At 39.2% G+C, this 17623-nt stretch overlaps 1 protein-coding gene across 5 annotated transcripts in view; it reads left to right on the plus strand.

The window, feature by feature from the left end:
• The window catches only part of ARSG (arylsulfatase G), a 188534-nt gene that overhangs the window by 63872 nt on the left and 107039 nt on the right, over nucleotides 1-17623 (plus strand). The window contains exon 1 of one of the 5 annotated variants that reach the window (XM_072645497.1): nucleotides 3363-8840. The exons of the other annotated variants lie outside the window; for them this stretch is intronic. The gene's annotated coding sequence lies outside the window, so the exon portion shown is untranslated. Of the gene's footprint in view, nucleotides 1-3362; nucleotides 8841-17623 lie in introns of those variants that run through there. 5 annotated transcript variants of the gene reach the window in all.

Genomic DNA, 17623 nt, shown 5'->3' on the forward strand with positions numbered 1-17623 from the left:
GATGGATTAAGGGTGGGAAGTACTTGGGGAGGTCTGGAGGTAACAGACAATGAAGGGTGGGGCTGGGTCCGGTCACAATGAAAGGATTATACTCAGATGAGTTGAGCCAGGGCTGGGTCCTTAAAATTCATGGGAAAATTCAAGGTAGGGGTGGGGGAGGGGAGAGGATGGATCCATACCCCTTCAGTGGGACTCTATTCCAAAAGTGAGAACTCAAGAGTAACAGTAACAGAGGTGACTCTGGTTATCATCGTTCTCACAACTGAAACAATGTTAATGCCTATTTAGTAGATGTTACATTGTTAATAAATTGTATGGCCAGGAATTTTTAGCATATGAGATTAAGAATTTTTATATACAGAGAGGCTTGAGCAACTGTGGGAAAGGTGTTTTTTTCTGGAACAGTAATCAATTTACTAAAGTAGGGTGAGAGGCTCAGAGAGGTGGCATTTTAATTCACGTTCCTTGTTTGTCCTTCTTTCTCAAGGAGAACCATGACATTGATAATCATTTCGGATCATTTGAACCCCAATAAGGGCCAAAGCCTGAACTAATCAACCAGAAGGAGAACTTCTGCCTGACATGCCCTTCTAAACCTAGTGAATGCCTCTTCCTGTGTCAACAACTACAAGGCTAAATGAAGCTAAAAGCATTCCTCTGTTCATAGTAATAAGGATGAGGCACTTTAACCCAAGACGCTGTCTTGAACAATGGGACTTGTGTTATCTCAATATTTTATTGACATACACTATATTATGTTGTATTAATGGTCAAAGAAACACAGATATCCTGGATTGTATTTTCAATTGACACTCTCTTATCTTATTGTATTTACAACCTATTCAATTAAGAAAATTCCTTTTTCATGCTATGGTTAAATACATGTGGAGATCATAAATCTGAGGGACACAGACATTCTGAGTTGGGATTGTTCTAAAATGTATAAAAGGCTTGTTATTCTTTTATCAGGCAGTCAGAATTTAAGCTCTGGTTCTGTATATACATGTGTTAGCTAGCTTTAAGGGAATAAACAATATGAATTTATATACCACCTAGCTTGTTTGCCTCTTTTAGCCAAACTTTCAAGTTGACCACATCAAGGAAGGTGATGTCATTGATAAGGTTTAGGGGTGCGGGGACCCTGAAATACCAATACGCTGGGTCCTGCTCAACTGAATTCGACTCAAGCCTTCTTAAAGCCAAAGTAAAACAAAGTTTATTAAAGATTAGCCATATTGGGTTGACTCTTAAGGAGCCTAAGTATTTTTAATGCTTGTTTTTACAAGTGGGCCAGATAGAATCCCAGCTAGATAGAATCTGAGCTGGATTGAATCTGAGCAACTTGATGGAGGTGAGATGGAACTTATATACAGAAAGCCTATGGGAAAGATCTAGAGGTGGTCTAGTGGTCTGGGAGACTGGTCTAAGGAGAATCTTGATGGAATTGGGGTAACTAGTGATGTAATCCAGGGTGGGAAACAGCTGGAGGCAATCAAGAGATATCAGACTGTGGAGGGTTTGAGTGGGAAGCTGGTGGGGAAATCAAGAGGTAACAGATAAATGGCCACAGATTTGAGTATGAAAGGCCAGATTAAGTGGGGAGATTCAAGAAGAGTTAGAGGAGGTTCCCAGAGTCTGAACCCCATCATCATGACTTAAAAGTGAATTGGATTTAAGTGAAGTAGAACTGTGCAAAGTCACCAGCCTCACTCTCTCCTCTGGAGCTGTCTGGATCCAGTGGCAAGATATAGATCAGTACTGACTGGAGATGGCCCCAGATGCAGTGGGGGACCTTGGCCTTTTAAAACTAAGGTCTTTCCCAGGTCTTGGTTTGACTGAGGTAATGCCCATTCAGTGATTAAGACTAGGTAAGAAGTAAGACAAAGAATGGCCTCTTTTACTTAGCTAAAAAACTGGGGGGAGGAAGACCTTCAGGGTTTTTGGCCCAAATAGAAACAATTGCTATTTACACTCTGAGCCTTCAGAGCCCAAACAGTGACCAAATGAGGCTTGGGCTGGGACCTATTGCTGGCCAGTCAATGAAAGCCAAAATGATTTGGGTTTAAAGCATGGTCCTTAAAAAAAGAAATCAAGTCTATAATCCCCAAGATATCTTCTAAGGTTTCAGCAATCAAAATTTATATTCCTAATGATGAAGTGAGGCAGACAGGTAAGCCTTCTGCTCAAGGCAGATGGAGCAAGCAGGATGCAGGATGTGAGACATGGGGTAAGATGCCAGGTGTGACCAGCCAGAAAAGAAGACTATGCATTAAAAACCTCGACTGTGATCTTACTTTTAGCTTACTTTGTACCACAAAGCACCTCCAATTCCAGAACAACTTTTCCTCTCCCTTTTCCTATTCTCTTTGCTTATCTGTATAATAAAAGCACCTTCGGAGTATCCTAGTCATTTTGGAGCCATGCTTGCTCCACCCATTCTCTTGTCCCCATTCCCCCTGTTCCATAAAATTGTATTTAAACCAGAAGCCAAAACCCCATAACGGCCTTTGCTTCCTATGGGAAGTAGGGCCGCACTCTGCTCCCTAAGGGGAGCAGGGCCTAATGCTGTTTCTCCCACGTGGAAGTGCGTGTGGGGGAAAGCACGAACCCCCTTACTCAAATTGACTACTCAGAGGCATCTCAAGGTAAAAACAGAAAAATCTCCCTTATTCGGTTCTCGCGGAAGAAAAACTGGGCGGTCCCTTCACCAGTAAAGCTGGAGTAGGGAGGTGCCTTACAGAAGCAGAATGGCAATTTATATAGACCCTGACACGAAAGTCCCCTCCCACCACTGACCATTATTCTCATTGGCTAAGAAGCAAGGTCTTACATTCTAGGCCCGAAATCTAACCAATCCCTTTTGAAACCCAGTTCAAATTTCCTGCTCCTGGATGTTACAAAGCCCGCTTAAATACACGTCATTAGGCATTGAGGAGTTAGGGAGTCATATGCAATCACTGATCCTAAAGCAATACATAGCCTTATATAGAAATCACCCGACTCTGGAGGAATGGAAACCTGGGCCGGAGGTCTCCTTCACTCCAGGGACAAGGCTCCACATTCCTGAGAAGTCTTCACTAAATCTGTTCCCATTCAGAAGCATGCCCATTTGCGTGCATCACCCCAATAAATTCCTTTCTTTAACTTGGAGACTGTTTGAGTAAATTTGAATTCTTTTAAGATAATAGACCTATTGTCTAGATTACCGAATAGTCTAGAGTTTGTTCCTTATCATTTCAGGTGGCACCCCAACATTCTTGGGATGCACCCTGCACTCATCACTTTGGGCAAAGCACCCACAGGTAAGGGTATGATTCCCTATGTGGACAGAGGGAGGGAGAGGAGGGAAGTAGCAGAGGAAGAGGGAAAGTGAGAGAATGAGGGAGGGAAAGAAGGAAGGAAGGAAGCAGCATTATGGTAGTTGATGTGGAAATATCCAGATATACCCCTGGATTACTTTAGAGCAGTGGTGTCAAACTGAAATAGAAACTGGGCCCACTAATCCAAACATAAGGGTCCCTGGGGGTGGCATATTGACTTAGTTTTAAAAAGTAGTATCATCTATGTTTTATTGTATTTGTATTCATTTTTTTTAATGTTTCCTAATTAATTTGAAACTGGCTTGATCACACTTGGGAGTACTGTGGGCTTCATATATCCTGAGGGTCACAAATTTGATGCTCTCTTAGAGTTTGGGAGGATGAAAATTAAATGGGTTCTGAGTCATGTTGAAGGCTTTGACAACCCTATAGGGGATATACCTGAAGAGGACAACTTTGAGCTATTTACTAAATTCTTTTAGGAAGAAAGGGCACTGACTTTTGGACCAGTAGGTAAAATCGCCTGGATTGGGTGATATATTGAGAAGGAGTGAACTTCAGAGGTGTAGAGGCTTCTGAGTGACAATGGTGGGAGAAGGACTTGGGAGTTGCAGTAAGGAGCAAGAAAGGCATGTTAATCTATTCTTCTGGACCAGTATTTCAGGGGCCATGAAAGAAGGTATATGCAGGAGAGGAAGGCCAGGATGTGGTGTCTTCTGGGGGAAGCCAGGTTTCTGTAATTGTAAGGAAAGATTGGGAGAGGAAGAAGTCTAATGGAAAGGATACACTCTCCCCTCCCCCACCTCAACCCCCCCTTCCCTCACACACACACACACACACACACACACACACACACACACACACACAGTTCTTTTTAAATAGAGACTATTTAAAGAAATGACAGTGGAATGGAAGGAAAAAAGAGAAACCAAAGGAGGAAATAGGAGTGGTAAGAATCATCCCAGCATGATGAAGTATAAAGGGCTTCTGCAACCTTGGGTAGCTTTAGGCAAATCATTTCTCTTCTCTAGGCTTGTTTCTAAATGTGTCAAAAGAAAGTACTAAACTAGGACTCAAAGATTCCTTCTAGTTCAAAATCCTATTACCTATGATCATTTATTTTCAATTATCCATGCCTCTGTTCCATTTAGTTAGTGAGTATAATTGGGAATTAATTGCCAAAAGGAAAAAAAATTCTTGTCACTTCAACTTTCTTATATATCTTCTCTCTCAAAATCCTAGAAAAAAGCTGTCTATATTAGTCTCTATTTTCTCATCTCATCTTTCTTAAGCTCTTTTCAATATGGTTTCCAATCTTAAAACAGCTGAAACCACTCTTTGAAAGGTTCCCAGGAATCTCTGAATTGCCAAATTTGATGGCCTTTCCTTGTTCCTTATCCCTTTTGCCCTCTGCATTTGACACTGTTGAACTCCTCTCCTTCTGTGACTCTTCTTACTGCTTCAGTCTGGTTGCTCTGCTCCTTCTCAGTCTCCTTTGCAGAATCATTATCCTTGTCCCATTCCCTGGACATGGGTATTCTGAAGGACTATATCTTGGGCCCTCTTCTCTTTCTTGCTCAACTATCTCTTAGTGACACTTTCATGGATTAAACTATTACCTCTATACAGATGACTTCAAGATCTATATATTCAAGCCTACTCTCTCTTCCAAACTTTTATCCTTCATCACCAACTGTCTGCTGGACTTTTCCAATTGGATGTCCCACATACATCTCAAACTTAATATATTTAAAACAGAACCTGTTGTCTTTGCTTCTAAACCTATTACTCTTCTTAGCTTCTATTTCTATTGAAGGCTCCATCATCTTTCTGGTAACCCAAGTATACAACTCAGAGTTATTTTAAACTCTTCTCCCTCTTTCATCCCTCATATGTAATCAGTTACCATGTGTTATGAATTCTATCTCCATACTATTTCTTGCATCTTTCTCCTCACCTTTAATACCATGACTACCCTAGTTCAGGGACCTATCACCTATTACTTGGATTATTGCAACAGCCTTTTAGTTGATCTCCCTGCCTCTAGCCTTGCCTCTCTTTAAACCATTTTTTACACAGTTACCAAAATGATAATTCTCAAAGCACAGATCTGGGCAAGTCACTCTGCGCTCAAGAAACTCAAGTGGCTTCCTCTTACCTCAGAGATAAAGTATGAACTTCTCTTTGGCTTTTTTTTTAAAGTCCTTTACAAACTGGGCCCAGCCTACCTTTCCAAGCTTACTACACATTATTTTTCTTCATGGGCTCCAAACTCCAGTTATTGTGGTCTAGGGGAGCTAAGAACCTGGAAATATCAGGGCAAAGGGCATGGGTCTGCCTTAAAAGAATTCAACTGTTCAAGTCTTCCTTCAGTCAGAGACACCATTTATTGTGTTGCCAAGTGGGCAGGATTTTAAGAATCTGGGCAATTTAATTGGAAAAAGATGGATACTTTTGTACAGAAAGACTGTGGGAGGAGCTAGATGTTATTTAGGAGTGGCAAGTTGCCTGGGAGGGTCAGGTAAAGACAAGGAGGGTCACAATGAAAGGGCAGTTCAAAGGATTATACTGGCATGGACCTAGTGCCTCAAGCCAGAGACTTGGTTTAGGGGTTTTGAGGTCTAGCGCAAATCCCATCCCCCATCACTGCCGTATTACCTTGCTTACCATTCCCCTGAATCTCTTAGAATTTCTAACTTCCTTCAAAGCTTAGGAAGTCTATTTTGATTTTCCTAGTTCTGCTAGTGCCTTCCTATGAAAATTGCTTGGTATATATTCTATATTTTAATTCTTTATGTACATTATGAATTCTGTCAGTGTAATGTAAACTTGAGGACAAGAGATGTGGTTGTGGGGTTTTTTTGTTGTTGTTATGCTTTTTGTTTTTGTTTTGTACTCCTAACACTTAATACAGCACCTGACACTTAGCTGGCACTGAATAAACACTTAACTGGATTGCATTTTATTTATTTTCCTAACGCATGAATTATTTTGTTATAGGATTAGCTAACTAGATAAACATACAGGATGATAAATTGATTTTTACCCCACAATCATGTACAAGGGTTACAGGATTAAACATTTGAGAGTATTGATTTCCAGTCTTGATTTTGTAGTACCTCAGGATATGATAGGGTGCTTGGGTGCTTGGGCCCCAGTCCTAAATTCACATTTCTCTTTAAAAATCACATTTCTCCCTAGCCTCAAAATACTATCCCAGGTAGTTTCTCCCCAGCCCAAGGATACAGCCTGCCCCAGCAACAACCATGATCTCTCTTCCTGCTACAGCAGCCAGCTATACCTATAGAACTTATTAGTCTGAACCAGCTATGTACTGGCTGAACTGGCTGTGCACTGGGTCATAAAGACATGTACTACTCACTGACCAGTCATATGTATCCTAGACTTAGACATACATTTATTGTGTCTAATAAGACATTGATGAGAGCAGCCTGGCATTTCTGAGTCAGCTGTGACTACTAGTTGACTTAGTGATGTTTCAGGCCTAAGATCACACCTCCATATAGCACCCCCTTGCGCTATTTCCTGATGAATTCTGGGTAAAATACCTGCTCAGTAGATACTAAAAGTGCATTTTCCTTTAAGATCTGACCACTCCTTAACCACTCCCTAATCCCACCCCCAAACACCTAGTTAGCATATTTGGCACATGTTTCCTATAGAATAGCCTATATAAACTTTACCTGTATCCCTCTAAGGTTGCAGATTCCCTAAGAACTCTTGCACACTGAAAAGTGTAATAAATCTTTACCTTGACCTCAGCAATGCTTCAGTCTGTGAATTCCTTCCAGGTGACCTGCCCCTGATGCCCTGGTCTTTGTAAGTGTCTCAGCCACCTTCCAGCCCTCATCATATATACGTGAAGTACCTTATCAAACAGCTTCTGTTTGCCCTTTAGACAGATTAAAAATAGGGCAGGCAAAATTGTGAGGTCAAGAAGTTTGTCACTGCTGGCTCTTTTCTCCCTTTTCTGCTTCCTTTTCTTCCTCAGTGTCTTCTCCTTCCTGGCTTGAAGCCTATGACTTTTCTGCTTTCTAACCTCCTATCAAAACAAGAATAGATAGGATATTACTATTTATATACTGACTAAATTTCATTCATACCTATTAATTCCCCCTCCCAGATGTGCATTTTCAAATTTTTATCTTGAAATGTGGAAAGAATGTCTCTTCTTACAGGACTATGAGAAACAATTGAAAAAGAGTTTGAGGGGTCTTTTTGTTGCCTTTAAAATCAAATTCCTTGAGGCTGGTCATGAAAAATCAACGTACTTTAGGTTTGTATTTTTTTTTTTTTAGGAGATTGTTGGTGGTTGGGAGCAACCAGTGCTAGGTCAGAGTAACAGCAGGGAACCTAAAAAGTCTCTTCTCCTTAGTCTTAACTCCTTTCCTTTTCCCTTCCCTTCCCTCTTCTTCCTTTTCTACCTTTTCCTTTCTCTGTTGTGGTAGGGAGTAGCAGGTGCTGGGTCAGAGTAACCTAAAAATAATTTCTCCCCTCCCCCTTTAATCCAAACCCTTTCTCCTTCCTCCTTCCCTATATCCTAAGGTTACCTGTGTCTCCTTCCCTGCCCCATGTCACCATCTCTAAACTACATTTCTCTTCTCCTCTCCTTCATTCACTAAACATTTGTTTACTGGAAAATCAAAGATACAGACAGACAGACAGATACACACACAGAGTCCCTGCCTTCAAGAAATTCACATTCTATTTGGGGAAGGGGGAAGCAGCATGTACGCAGAAAAATAAATACAAAATATATATAAAAAAGAACACAAAGTAATCTCTAGGGGGGGAGGTTAGGAGAGGGCACTAGCAATTAGGGGGACTCATGTAGACTTCTCGTAGGTGGCACTTGAACTGAACTTTAAAGGAAGCTAGGGATTCTAAAAGGCAAGTTTAGGCGAGATATATTCCAGACATGAGGGACAGCTTGTCCAAAGACAGGGATGTAGGAGATAGAATGTCATGTAATGGGAACAGGTAGGCTGGTTCAGCTGGAACTTAAGAGTGCACGAAGGAGAGCAATTTATTTGGAAAAGTAGGCTGAAGGCAGATTGTGAAAGACTTTGAATGCCAAATACAACGTGACACCATTGCACTCAGGTTTCATACAAGTTCCTCTGAAGTGATATGTGCTGCAGGGATCTAGGAACCATTGACCTCTATGCCAAAGGTGTTGGCAGTTCTTCTCTTGTCTATTTGTGTGAGTAAATTTGATTCCTTGGAGGATAGTGATCACATGACTGCCCTCCCATGCAGGAAATAGACACCCTCTAGTCCAAAATGTCTGTGACCTCCAATACTTACGACATCCAGGTAGAGGGTGCAGGCAGTAATTTGGAAGTAGCTGCTGACTGATCTTTGAGGGAGGGGGCAAGGAAGACTCAAGCCAGGTCATAGAAACAAACTAGAAACTAATCATCTACTCCAACCTCTCACTTTACAGATGGAGAAACAAGTATGAAGAAGTGAAAGAGTTGGTCCAAGGTTATACAACTAGTAAGTAGGAGAGTGTGGATTTAAAAGATGACATTTCCAAGTCCAGTGCTTTTGGCATCCCACTACCCTCTTATATTCTATGAAAAGGGCTACTTTAGGTACAGTTAGTCAACAAACATTTATTAAACTTTTAGTATGTGCCATACTCTGTGCTAAATACTGGGAATATAGAGAAAGGCAAAGACATGGACCCCATCTTCTAGGAGCTTACAGTCTAATAGGGGAGAAAAGTTGCAAATGACTGTATAAACCAGATATATGTGGGATAAATTGTGAGGTAGTATCAGAGGGAAGGTCCTAGAATTAAAGAGGATTAGGAAAGGCTTCTTGCAGAAGGTAGTACTTTAGCTGAGACTGAAGGATGACAGTCTCATCATCTTCTGATGGAAATGAGGAGGAAGAGTCCTCCAGACATGGTGGCATCTAACACTTGAAGTCAATGTGGAGTCTAGAGATGGAGTGTCACATTCTAGGAACAGCAAGGAGGTTAGTAGAGGTAGGAAGAGTAAGATGTGAGAAGACAGGAAAAGTATGAAGGGGTCAATTGATGAAAGGCTTTAAAAGGTAAACAGATCATTTTATATTTGATCCTAAAGGTAATAGGGAGCCACAGCAATTGATTGGTGGGGTAACATAGACTGGCATTTTAGAGAAGTTAGAACAAGGAGAAGGGTCTGGGGGAGAGAAAATGAGTTTTGTTTTTATACATACTGAGTTTGAGATGTTTACAGGACATCTAGTTCAAGATGTTCAAGAGATAGTTTATATTGCAAAACTGAAGCTCAGGAGGAAGGTTAGGAGCTGGATATATTCTAACTCTAATCAGTCCTCTATAGTCAGCCAAAATAGTCTTCTATCTGTTCTCTAAATATGACATTCTATTTGTATTTTATGTATCTAGAATGTTCTTCCTCCTCATCCCTGACTTTTAGAACCCCTGGATTCCCTTCAGCTCAAATACCACTTCTTATAAAAAACCTTTACTGAATCCCCCAATTCTTAGTACTCATCTACCCCACCCAAATGACTTTTTGTTAAGTTTGTATATATTTGGTTTTTTAAGTATTGTTTTGTTAGTTGTCTGAAATTAAGAAAATGTTGTTACTTCAGATTCAACTTAAAAGCATTTGTGCATTCATCCTCTTCTCCCCTCTTCCCCTTGAATCTGGTTGTTAAACATTTACTAGCATGCCCTTTTATTGCTTTATAAATATCACTGGAACCCAACAAGAGTGTAGAGGAAGGCTCAGGAAACGAGTCATTCAACTGGAGGCCTGGTGACCATAAGATGATGGTGACGATGATGATGATATTGATATCTTCCAATTACACATCACTTTAAGGTTCATCTATTATCTCATGTAAGCTTCATAACACCCCTAGATATACTTGAAAATATCCCGTAAGGAACAATCTATTGATACAAAAGTTTGTCATGTTATGATGTTTCAAATGGAGAAGTTCTCTTGACAATGCTGATGATAATCTTGTTGGGCAAGCAAAGTACTGGCAAAATTTCCAAGCATAAGTCTAATTGATTATCTTATTACTTAAGCTAACCTTATGTAGCATGATTGTTTGCTCTTTGTTAATTGATGAATATGTCACTCCCTCTGCTAGTGTCACTTGTCGTTCCTTTTATATATACATCGAATGCTTGTATTGTCCAGGCTTTCTGTAAATCTTCACAGAGGGTCCATCCAGTGTGCTGGAGGCCTTTATCTTGTGGATAACAGTATACCTTTTTTTTTAAAGTGATATCTTTTGTTTTTAAGCTCATCATAGTTTTCCTCCAGTATCCTTTCTCTTCCCCTCCCAGAGAGCCATTTCATATAACAAATATAATTTTTTAAAAGACAAAAAAATGAAAAAAGAGGAAGAGGAAGAAAAAAAATCGCAGAATTAATTAATGAATGAAAAAGTATAAAAATATGTGCAATGTACAATAACTATGGACCTTTTCTTTCCATAAAGTGGTGGATTGGGGTATCCTCTATTGTTTCTTCCCTCAAGCCAGGCTTGATCTTTGCCATTTTGCTGAGAGTTGAAAGACTTGCTTGTGGTCATGCAGCTTACATGTATCAGAGACAAGGCTTAAGTTTAGGTCCCCTTCATTTCATGGCCAGCCTTCCATCAAACCTAGCCATACTGGCTTCTCAGGGTTCAATTAAAGTGTCAAAAATTGCTTTCTTGATGGGTCTTGTCAAAACTACTCAGAAGAGAGTTTCAGTTTCCCTCTGGCTTAAGAGGTGGGAGTAGGGAGAAAGACATGGGTTTTGAAATTTTGTTTTATTTTCAGATCTAAATCACCTCCCTCTTCTCTCCTCCCCTCCCTTCCATCAATGAAGAAAACAAGAAAAATAAAATCCATTATAAATATATATAGTCATGAAAAAGAAATTCTCACTTTAGCTGTATTCCCCCCAGAGAGAAAAAATATGCTTGAATCCACAATGAGTCCATCATCTCTCAACCTGAAAGTGTATATATAGCAGGTTTCATCATGATTCCCTGAGAATTGTGGGTTTTGTTGATCAGTGTTACTAAGGTTTTCACAATTGATTATCTTTACAATATTGTTGTTATTGAATACGTTGTCCCCCTGGTTCTGCTCATTTCACTCTGTATCAGTTCATACAATGCAATGTCATATAAATTTGGAACTGAAAGAGACCTGTCATCCAGTCCAACTTCCTCATTTCACAGATAAGGAAACTGAAGCCCAGACAGCTTAAGTACCATGCCTGACTTCACATAGGTGGTGAGCAGCAGAAATGAGATTCTTTCTAATCCAGGTCCTCTTAGTCCAAATTCTGTGCTTTTTCCACTGTCTCACATTTCCCCATCAGAGACTTGCTAAGGTCCTTATGGCACTGACATTTCTGTAAATCTACCAAAAGCTTTACATGTGAAGTTGGCAACTCCTCCTATGTTTACCAACTCTAATTAATTTATATACCTTTGAGAATTACATACAATGTTGACTTAGTTTTCCTTTTTTATGTACAGTACAACTACATATATCTGTATTGCTTGAGATCAAGCAGGAACTATATACTATAAGAAACAGAAGCTATAAGAAAATACAAGCCTCCAAACACCTGCATGGGACAGGAAGACAGAAAAGATAAACCCAAAGGGGAGAAATCTGGTTGTATAAACTGGCACACTTGATCCTCCCTAGGACCCAGAAGATTATATAAGGTCCCCCTATGTAAGCTAGATTGTAAAAGAGGAATCTGGATATGTAGGGAAAAAGGGAAATTGTATATTTCTCATTTCCTTGTTTGTCCACTGACACCCACAGTGTACCAACACCTATCCTGGGAAAGTGATTAAAAAAAAAAAGAAGAGATTTGGCCCTCAACCTTTCATGTCTTACAGTCTAGTTGGGGAGATAGAACATACACCTGAAAATGATTTAAGAAAACTTTAAGGCAGCATGTCAACAAGTGAAAATTAATAGAGTCCAACTTCAAGACTTTCTATAGTTGAAGTTGAATTTTGAAGGAGTGAAAGAATGTTTAGGCATGGGTTCACTTAATCCATGAACTTTTCCCAGATCTCCCCCGCTGGTGGTGATCTCTTGCTCATCTGACCTTCTAGTGCTCTTCTGTTGTATCTACCATATTCTAATTTACATGTTTGCTTATATACATGCCTTCTCTACTGAATTTAAAGATATTTGAGGACTGAGAATGTGTCTTATTATTTGTATCTCCCTTAGAACTCTGCACAATATATTGGACATAGTATATTTTCAAATACTTAAGAACCGTGATCTCATGGATGTGGATGCACCTTCCACTGAGGCAGATTACTACTTCTCCATGTCTTAATAGAGCCTAGATTTAGAGCTAGATGGGAATTTAGAAACCATTTAATCCAACCTTCTCATTTTACAGATGAGAAGTGGAGTCTAAGAAGTTTGAAAAGGTCACATAGTAGCAGAGCTGGAATTTGAATCCAGGCCTTCTGATTCCAAGCCTGGCAAATTTCCTCTGTACCGAATAATTCTTCATGAGTAACTGTGGTCAAAAAAAAAAATAAATCACCTACTGACCAACTTTCCAATGATCAATTTCACCCAACCTAGCTAGGTTGGTTAGTCCTCAGAAAACAGACACAGTTTGTTCCCAAGCCAGAGCTCAAAACCTTTCCAACTTGGTAAAAGCCACCAGACCCTGTGCTGCACGGACCTATTCTTCAAGAAGTCATGAACCCTTCCAAGACATGATGAGGCATTGGAATCTATCAACAAGTATTTATTAAGCATCTATTTCTATGTGCTAGGCACCTAGGATCCAAGTACAAAGAATGAAACACAACTTTATTCACAGGAATTAACATTCTAGTAAGGAAGACAAGTATACATGCAAATATCTATCATATGAAGAGAAAGTGAACAAATATAAATATATAAAAATAATTAGATATGATAGTTAAAAACAAGGTAATTTGAGGGAGAGAGAGCTAGCAGTTAGAGGAATATATAAGGCTTTGTGCAGAAGATGGCATTTGATCTGCAACTAAAAGGAAGAGCAGGACTCTCTGAGGTGAAGGTAAGGAAGAAATGCATTCTTGATGTGTGACAGTCAATGCAAAAACCTGGAAATAGGAAATGGGAGATGGAATGTCACATATAATGAACAGAGACTTTGGCTGAATCAAGGATGAGAGAAGGAATAATGTTCCAGGGGGAAACTGGAAGATAGATTAGAGCAGAGCCTTAAAAACTAAACAGAACAATTTATGTTTTATCGTAAAAGCATTAGGAAGTCATTGGAATTGACCGAGTAGGTCACATATCTTACTAAGTACTCACTTACTTACTAAATATCTTACTATTTACTTTGACAGGTGTGTAGGATAGGCTGGAATCAGGGAGATGGATTAGGAGGCTTCTATAGTAATCTAGGTGAGAAATCTTGAAAACCTGAAATTCAGGTGGTAGCTCTGTGAATGGAAAGGAAAAGTTGGATGTGAATGATATTGTAAGGGATCAAATGGTAATATTTGACAACTGATGGAATATATTGAGTGAAGGAGAGTGATGAGTATAATGCTAAGGTTATAAACTTGGAAGACTAGAAAGATGATGGTGCCTTTGATAGAAATGGGAAGAAAAAGAATGGACTCCATTTTGGACATTTTGAGTTTAAGATGTCTCCAAGACATCCAGTTTGAAATGTTCAATAGGTGATTGTTGATTTGGGACTGAAGCTCTGGTGATAGGCAGGCTACTCTGTGTGTATGTGTCTATATGTATATATAAGCATATATGCATATGTACACACCTGTACACATTATGTCCACATAGAAAATAAATAATTAAACCCATGAGTGATAGATTACTAAGAGAGAAAATATGGAGGAAGAAAAGAAGGCCTAGAACAGAACTTGGGGAACAATTACAATTAGGAACACGATATAGATGATGAGACAGCAAAGGAGATATGGAAGGAATAATCAGATATATGGAAGACTCAAGAGACAATAGTGTCATGAAAATCTAGAGAGAAGAGAACATCTAGAAGGAGAGAGTGATCAATAGAGTCAAATACAACAGATAAATAAAGAAGGATGAGGACTAAAAACCTATCAGGTTGGGTAATTAAGCGATGACTGGTAACTTTGGAGAGAGCAGTTTCAGTTGAGTGATGAAGTTGGAAGCCAGATTGCAAAAGGTTGAGGTTTGAAAGAGGAATTGAAGGCAGTAAGTGTACACAGCTTTTAAAGATGAATTTGGCTTAAAAAGAGGGGGGGTGGTGATTATGAAACAACAGCTTAAGAAGATGGTAGAGTCTAATAGAGGTTTGTCAGGGATAGTGCAGTCTTGGCCATATTAGTCGGGAAGGAGTCACTAAAGAAAGATCAAAAATCTGAGATAGAAAGGAGATGACCAAGGAGACAATTTGATGGAGAAGATGAGAGGAGTTTTGGCAAGTAGGGCAGTCACCTCTTTGTCAGATACTGGGGGAAAGGAGGAGAGATTGGGAAATTATGTCAAGGGGTTTTGAGAAGAGGGAGCTTACTTTTAATGGTCTCAGTCTTCTCAGGAAAGTAAGAAGCAAAATCCCTAACTTAGAAGAGAGGAGGAGGAGGATGTTAATGGAACTGTATGTAGTTTCCTACTCTGTTCTTTCTATCCTATGTCAATCATGAAAGCCCAGTTCTCTGGAACACACTTTCTCTGTTCATCTCCAATATTGGTTAGGTCTTCTCTCATTTTCCATTAACCTGAACTCAATCACACTAGGTCAGGAGAAGAGACACTCTGTAGATACTCTACTATTACTACTCATCAAACTCTTCTCCTTTGGAATTTAATTCATCATTCTATGCTATCCTATGCAGATTGCTGTTTCTATTCAGCTACCAGCTTCCAAGTCACTCACCTTTCTAACTCACAGTCTTCCTCTGCCTTCATACTTGGGAACTTCAACATATATGTTGGTATCCTCTTGAATAACCTAGTCTTCTAGTTTGTCAGCCGTCTCAGTTTCCATACTGTAGAAAATGTAATTGGGGATGTTGCTTCTGCATATCACTAGAAAGAAAATAAGGGGAAGGAGGCACCAAAATATGGGGCATGTAAACAGGGGCAGAGACTCATGTAGGGAGTTTAGGTGCTCCAGATAGGCTGTAAACCCTGTGGTAACCAGCCAATGGGGAAACAGAGGAGGGAAAAGCAAATCGTGAATTGGGAATAAGCTGTGTATTTGTCCTAATGGGTATGCCTACTTGTTGGATACCTGCTCTTGCAGAAACGTTAATAAAAGTCCTTCCTGGATCATTAGTGGCTTCATGGAATTCTTGGTAAGTTCCTTGTTTCTTACATGATCACTCCTCAGAACACTGACAAGAGTAGACATACCTTACTTAGGTTTTTCCCATTACTCATAACTATGTAATCTTTATGATCTTGACTCAGAAATTCCCCTTTCTGATCATAATTTCCTTCCTATCCATTTCTTCCAAACTCATTCCTCTGAAACTTGTTCTTTATCTTCACTATGACCCCTTCCCCCAGTAACTCCATCCCTCTCTGTTCTCCCCAAACTACCTACTCAGTCTTCATTTCACAGTCTTATCATTAAATTGACTGGCTCAGCCTATCTTTTGTCTTCTAGTCTTAAATTCTCTGCCCTTTATGCTATCACCATTCATACCTTTGCAAGTCCTCCACTAATTCCCACCATCAATCTTTTTCATTCCTACTCTTGGCTGCTGAGTACCACTGGAAAAAGTAATGTATAGTACTCCCTCTAGGCTTTGTTTCCTCAAATCTTGCTTACACGTGCATCATAGGTCCTCAGACAGGGGCAGACTACTTCTACTGTCATAGTTCTTAGGGTAACACTGGGGGATCCTAATACTACAGTTTAGGAGACTCTAGTGGTGTATTCCCCCCCTTTTTCTTATTTTAAAAAGTCTGAACTTAAAAAACACCAAATAAATCAAGTATTTCTATATACAAGAACTATGAATCTATTATGTGAGACTTACTTTTCTTTTTAAGTATATAATAAATGTAATATATTGCTTTGAAAGCTGTTTCCTTTATTTCCTTTTAGGAATAAGGGTAATAAGCATACCTATTATGTACCAGGCACTGGACTTTCTTTTGCTAGCTCTTTTATTTGAAGATGGCAATCCAATCCCTAACCACTCTTTTCCCCACTTTTCATCCAATTGAAAAAAAAAAAAACAAAGCCTGGTCACAAATATTTTTAGCTAAGCAAAACAAATTCCCACATTGGCTATGTCCAAAAATTTGTACCTCTCTCTGTGATATATTTGAGTCTTTCAGGAGATAGGTAGTATATTTCCTCATCAATGATTTGGCATATTATTGATCAGAGTTCTTAAGTCTTTTAATTTTATTTTTCTTTACCTTGTTATTGTTTACATTGGTCTCTCGGTTCTGCTCACTTTAATTTGCATTAGTTCAAATAAGTCTTGCCAGATTTCTCTGAAGGCATTCTTTTTATAATTTCTTAAGTTACATAACACTCTACACTTTCACTAATATCCTCCTCCTCCCCTCTTCTGAATATTCTATTCTATTCCTATACCATAATTGTTCAACTGTTCTCCAGTTGGTGGGCACTTTCATTTTTGGTTCTTTGTTATTAAAACAAAAACCACTATAAACGTTTTTGTACATATGGGTCTGTTTCCTTTTTCTTTGACCTCTTTGGGGTGCAGGCCTCGTAGTAGTATTGATGGGTCAAAGGGTATGCACAGTTTAGTGACTCTTAAAACATAGTTTCAAATTATTTTCTAGAGTAGCTGGACACATAGCTTTACCAACAGTGTGTCAATATGCATGTTTTCTCTCAGTTTCTCCCCAAACTGTGATTATCCTTTTTTCCTATTCTTTCCAATTTGATGGGTGTGAGGTAGAACCTCTATGGTGGTTTAATGTGCATTTTCTTAATTATTAGTTATTTGGAGCATTATTAAAATATGGTTTTAATAACTTGGTTTTTTCTTCCTTTGAAAATTGTTCATATCTTTGACTGTTTGTTGGTAGTTTTTTTGTTGTAAATTTGAATCAATTTCTTATACATTTTGGTTAGAAGATCTTCCTCAGAGAAACTTCCTGTAAATTCTTTTTTTAGTCAACAGTTGATTTTCCAATTTTAAATACATTACTTTTTTGGTGCAAAAACTCCCCATGAGTAGCCAGCTAAAGTTAACAAGCCTTTAGTTAGAGGTAAAGTGTTAAAGTAAGGACAATTGGTACAAAGAATTCCCCTTAAAAGCCTGGGTGGGAA

Source organism: Notamacropus eugenii, chromosome 2 (genome assembly GCF_028372415.1).
Source record: "Notamacropus eugenii isolate mMacEug1 chromosome 2, mMacEug1.pri_v2, whole genome shotgun sequence".
Taxonomy (NCBI): Eukaryota; Metazoa; Chordata; class Mammalia; order Diprotodontia; family Macropodidae; genus Notamacropus; species Notamacropus eugenii.